General features: G+C 37.7%; 1 protein-coding gene across 15 annotated transcripts in view; it reads right to left on the bottom strand.

Moving 5' to 3' along the window:
- LOC143905626 (octopamine receptor beta-2R) overlaps positions 1-2,854 on the bottom strand; it is a 64,866-nt gene extending 62,012 nt beyond the window's left edge. For 2 of the 15 annotated variants that reach the window (XR_013259262.1, XR_013259260.1), the window contains exon 1: positions 1,212-2,854. The gene's annotated coding sequence lies outside the window, so the exon portion shown is untranslated. Of the gene's footprint in view, positions 1-542; positions 1,140-1,211 lie in introns of those variants that run through there. The other 13 variants (XM_077421159.1, XM_077421160.1, XM_077421157.1 and 10 more) reach the window with 11 other exon arrangements.
- Between the last annotated feature and the right edge of the window lie 3,146 nt (positions 2,855-6,000).

Genomic DNA, 6,000 nt, shown 5'->3' with positions numbered 1-6,000 from the left:
CATGTCACGCAAAGCAATACCGTGCGACACGATAGGATCTCATTTGCTAAATATAATTTTCTCGCTTCGCGTATACGTGTATATGCGACCTCGCTAAGCTAGTAAACAAAATCTGTTTGTCGTCACGACAGTGAACCAACGTACAAATGTACATAAAAATCTGTTAATAGTCTTGTAATGCGTGCCACTTGTATATCTTTGGAGCAAATTTATTATTAGCGAGATATAATATTATAGTTACGTGTCAATTATACAGTTTTATTGTTTTAAATATTTCTGTGTAATTTTGATTAATTAATGTACATAGTAAAAAATTTTGTGTATTTTTGTTAAAAAAGATTCTTATTAAAATTTTTATGTTAAAAATGTAACATACTTATGTGTTAATTTAACTAATTTTGATTATGTTATCTGATTTATTTGTGTTAAATTTATATTTAAGTAAATCAAATGTTAAAATAACACATTTTATATTTAATCATGAGATTAACATAAAAATAATATAGTTTTGGAAAAAAAATATACTTTCCATTTATATTTAACGTTATACAGATGTCTATAGTACATACAAAAATGTTAAATTAACATGTTTTTAATTTATATTTAACATTACACAGGCGTTTGTTGTACATAAAATTTTCGTTCACATATCATCAAACTGTTCTTTATTTTGTGTTAAATTATGGACATAATATTTGTGTCATAATTTGACATATTCACATTACTAATATATAAAAGTATAATTTTTAAGTTTATGATATATTGTCTTGTTCATCAATTTCTAAAGTCTCCAAGTTTTTATTAGTAACAAAAACCTGTTTGCGTTAACTGATTTCAGAATAGTGTCAAGATTGTCGAGCTATAAGATTCGTATCATTTAACTCTCATTATTGTAGCTTTGCTGCACCGTAACGATGTTTGCAAGAAACATATTGTTTATTTTTTAATGTTATATTATTATGCAGTTTATAATGCAAGGAACAATAATAATACAAGTATAATTTTATCGTTACATCTTATATATCTCATATGTCAGAATTGAGACGAATAATCAAATTTATAATTCAGATGTGTAAACGGCATGATTTTTTCGATACGTAGAATTTCTTCACCTGTAATGGAGAAGAACGTGCGTAGCACTAGTGATATCGAGTTTTGTCGTAATCACGAAATAACGTTGTCATATACATATAACGTCATAAAAAACTCACATAAATTTTGCGGGCCTCCACTTGCGATCCTTCGGAATTTCCTATAGAATCGCTTCTGTCAAAAGTGCCGAGCTCCTGACGTTCTCACAGGACTTCCTCGTACTTGTCGGCATTTGCGCACGTGCATCGTAGGCGTTATCACGACTACTGAATCACTCCATTATCGTGGCGCGTTGCTCACCGAGTCGCATATCGACAGAACATACTTCCTTTTACGCCAGTGAGTCGTCCAGTCCTGGACCGCACAACCCTCGAGAAACATCTCTGGATGCGTCGATCTTTGAAGCTGTCTCGCGCTCTCCTCGATCGCTTCACGCTCCTCGATCTTCTCGTCTCCTTTTCCTCGAGGAGAACCTCGATATTCCTCGACGACGACGAAAAACACTCGTTACACCTTCGTAGATATTTCAAACGTTTTGGATCAGGCTTAAACGGAATTCGACGTGTTCGGGAGAGAGAGAGAAAGAGAGAGAGAGAGAGAGAGAGAGAGAGAGAGAGAGAGAGAGAGAGCTCGTTTCCGCGTTCGAGTTTAAGTTCGACACGAGGGCGAGGGTGAAGGCGGTTGTCGATCGTACATTCTAACGTCCTTACTCCATGGTCACAATTCCTCTTCGAATGAGTCCGCGGCACATTCCTTCACTCGACACTCGTTTGCTCGCGCGTAAGAGCGATTTATTACGCTCTCGCCGTGTTTCTGAACGAGCTCGGATCGGTCGCATTCGCAATATGAGAAAATTGGAAAGATTCGCTACGTTAGTCCAAGCTGCCCCGATGAATCGGCGCAAGCTCCGAACCTGGAGCTTCGAAACTCTAAGTCGATTTTGCGATTATCTCTCTCTCCCGCCCTCACCGCTCTTTCTTTTTTTCTCTCTCCCTTTCTTCATAGAGATATATTAAACCCACCCTGATAATCCTGATTCGCAAATTCGTTTTCCCTCAGCCGGCGAGTCGAGTAGAAATCTCGTCGCCTCTCTCTAAGAAAACCGTATATTATTTTTTTTAAAGAACGATGGCTCGATCGCGCAATGAGACGAGAGACCCAGGGAAGAAAAGAGAGATGAAGGAGAAAGAGAGAAAGAAAGAGAGAGAGAGAGAAAGAGAGAGAATAAAGAAGAGAATGTGCAATAGGACGTGCGATATAGGAAGAGCTAAAGAGAGATGGCCGAGTAGAGATAAAAGAAAGGAAAAAGAGAGGAGAAGCAGAGACGAAGGAAGGAGAGAAAGAGGCACCTCGGAGCACCTCGGAGCACACGCGTACTCAGCAAAGCTCGCAGCGTGGCGGGTCGACCGCGACTGAATCGTTGTCGACTCGACTGCTGCTGGGGTCGAGCTTGAATGAGCGAGCGTACCTCGGGCTCGTGAGTGAGAGAAAGAGGGAGACAAACGCCAGGCAAAAGGGACGAGGATAGAGGGGTGTAGATGTATAGCGTCGAGGGAAAGCTTGAGCCACGACCCATACTAGTATACTACCAGCGAAATTTTCAAAGACTCGTGCTTGCAATCTTTAGAGGGGAATTCACGCTTTTCGGAGCGATGACTTTAAAGCTGCCCTAAAACAGCTTCTTCTACGTCGTATTCATAATCGAGCCTTTATACGATTTCATCGAAATATTAATGCGGACGACTTGACTTGCGTGTATCGAAACGCATACGCATATACGCATATGTTATATTTTTAATATTATTTAATTAAATATATACTTTCTTCTTCTCTCAAATATAGCTTTCTTTTAACGGCTCTTTTGTCTTCTGGTATTTAATATTACAGAGAACGACAGAGTTTATTATCCTACAATACATTTACGTATTTGATAGATGATACGTCGATGTTTCTATTTATTAATATAAGTCGAGAGCCTTTGAGAATGTATAATTATGTGAGACAAAGATGTGAAGCGTGATGTACGCAGAAATAAAAAGCCTAAGTGTATTAAAACAACTAAATAAAATAATTTTTACTTACACACATTATCATGCGATTAGCAGTCTTGCTAATTCAAGCAAGACCGATTTTTTTTAATTAATGCGAATTGAGCATCTCCTTTCCTCGTTCTCTCTCTCTCTCTCTCTCTCTCTCTCTCTCTCTCTCTCTCTCTCTCTCTCTCTCTCTCTCTATCTATCTCCCTCTCCCTCTCTCTCTCTTTAAATAGAATAAGTCACTACTTGACACCGTATAGTAGACAAATAGTGTATAAGGCGATTATTGCACCGCATTTTGAATATTGTGCAACAGTGATTGTGGGGATGAGCAAGACGCAATTTAAAAAACTACAAGTGGCGCATAACAGAGCTATACGAGTAGTTTTGCAGTGTAAAAGGAATACCAGAGTGGAACATATGCTGGAAGCCTTGAATATATGTCAATAAGGCAGAGAATATATTATAACACATGTAAATTTATGTTTAAGATATTAGGAGGTTATCTACCACATATGTTGAAAAATAGGCTAGATTTAGTAGGTGAAAGTAATCAGAGGGAGACAAGACAAAAGGGTAATATAACTGTACATTTGCGAAAAACGTGTGAGGCACAAAGGAGTGTTTTTTATAAAGGTATTAAAATGTATAATGAGAGAGATTTACCTGCAGAGGTAAAGCAATGTGATAGAGTAGATAAATTTAAGAGAATGCTGAAAGATTATGTTACACACAATGTTGTGAGATTGTAATGTGCTGTGTATTTTTATGTATGTACATAAATAGCCAAGAAAGCTAATAAAGATTAATCATCATCTCTCTCTCTCTCTCTCTTTCTCTCTCTCTCTCTCTCTCTCTCTCTCTCTCTCTCTCTCTCTCTCTCTCTCTCTCTCTCTCTCTCTCTCTCTCAGCAGAAGCAGACGTGTGAAACATCGCTCCGTAAAAGTGTTAATTTTTGAGTGGTTTAGAAGTGAGGGAGAGTGTTAAAAAGTTGTGTAACGAATATCTGCATATACCGGGGGTAGCCATGAGTGTTATCTAGCCGGAATATGTTGATACATAGACACGAGAACTGCATTTCGTACAGAGGTCATCGAAGCCTCGTACGACAGGTAGATATCGGCGACGAACACAAAACGCTGACGTGTGAAAATGACGTGTTAAAGTGACGAAGTCAATTAACTGTCTCTGCCGATATTAGCAGAATGAACGAGGAATACGCCAAGTATCGATGCTCGGCATGTAAGAAGGCGATAAAAACGGAGGTGATAGCATGCAAGTCTTGTGCTAAGCTTTTCTACCATCCAGGTTGTGTATCTAAGCACAAAATTTATGATAGAAACCGCGATTTGGTGTCGTGTCCTGGCCCATTCGAGAAGTTAATTATTAGTGATGGTGATAAAGTAGCCGATATAAATAAAGCAGTGGCAGGAGCAGGAAGAGCTACGGCACCTGCAAAAATGAGTCCGGCGCCAAGCAGCGGGAATAAAGTAGCAGCCGCAAGTGGAACAGAGGATATTGATAAAAAATAGATTGGCTTGTAAAAACAGTGAAAGAATTAAAAGATGAGGCAGCATGTAAAAAGGAGATCAAGTCAATGATAAAAGAAATAGTCCGTGAGGAGATGGGAGGCATTAAACAGGAAATAGAAGAATTGAGAAAAATGTTGACGCAAGGGGCATATGGACCGTCAAGTGGAGCGACAAAAAAATATAGCGATGTGATTAAAGGAAGGAAGGAAGAAAATATCTTGATTATAAAACCAAAAGTACAACAAGAGAGTGAAATTACGAAGAAAACAATTAAAGATAAAATTGATATAACCAAGATGGAAATAGAAATTACCAAATTAAGAAAGAGAAGTAAAGGGACAGTGATCTTAGGATGTGAGACGGAAGAAGAGAAGGATAAGCTAAAGACGACGGTACAAGCGGCAATGGGCGAAGAGGTCAAGGTCTCTGAGCCACAGAAGAGGAAACCAAAGATTAAAATAATTAATGTTGGTGGAGAAGAAATAAAAATGGAGGATGATAAACTGATAGATACAATCAAGAAGCAGAATAGAATTGGCGAAGAATCCTGTATGCACCTAGTGAAGAAAATATTAAGAGGAAAAAATAAGGATACTGAGCAAGGATCCGTAATAATTGAAGTGGATAAAAGCACTCATAATTCACTAATAAACAGAGGAAAAATAAATTTAGGATGGCAAAAGTGTCCTATATTTAATTATATTAGTGTTAAAAGATGTTTTAAATGCTGGGGCTATTACCATATTGCCAAGAATTGCACGAGACAGGAAACATACTATAAATGTGCAGGAAATCATAAGGCGAATGAATGTACGACGGCGAAGAAGAGGTGTGTAAACTGTACCTATAAGAATCAGACGTACAACTTGAAGATAAATGTTGAACACGAGGCGCTGAAATGCAAAATAGCAACTACAGGGAGAAGCGGAATTACTCTGGTATACGAATGCGCAAAGCTTCTTGGCGCATAAGGATGAAATTCAACATCAGATTATGAAGATGGTGAATCCTGCGATTCTAGCGTTATCCGAAACTAGATTGACTGTAGAAATTGAGGATAGTGAAATCAATGTACCGGGGTATAGTATAGTTAGATGTGATGCTGAAAATAGAAACACAGGAGGAGTACTGTTATATATATATATATATATATATATATATATATATATATATATATATGTTAGGGATAATATTAAATTTAAAATAGTTGATAAGAAAAAGATAGTGTCAAATTGTTGGTGCGTAGTGGTAGAAATAAGAGAGAATTTGTATAAAGGTATGATAGCAGTAGTGTATCATTCGCCGAGTGCGTCAAATGGCGATTTTGTGAGATTTTTGGA

The sequence above is a fragment of the Temnothorax americanus genome, unplaced genomic scaffold (genome assembly GCF_048541705.1).
Source record: "Temnothorax americanus isolate GAGA-0224 unplaced genomic scaffold, ASM4854170v1 Scaffold64, whole genome shotgun sequence".
NCBI classification, from domain to species: domain Eukaryota; kingdom Metazoa; phylum Arthropoda; class Insecta; order Hymenoptera; family Formicidae; genus Temnothorax; species Temnothorax americanus.
The sequence above is the reverse complement of the archived record's forward strand: the minus strand, read 5'-3'. Positions and strand labels throughout refer to the sequence as shown.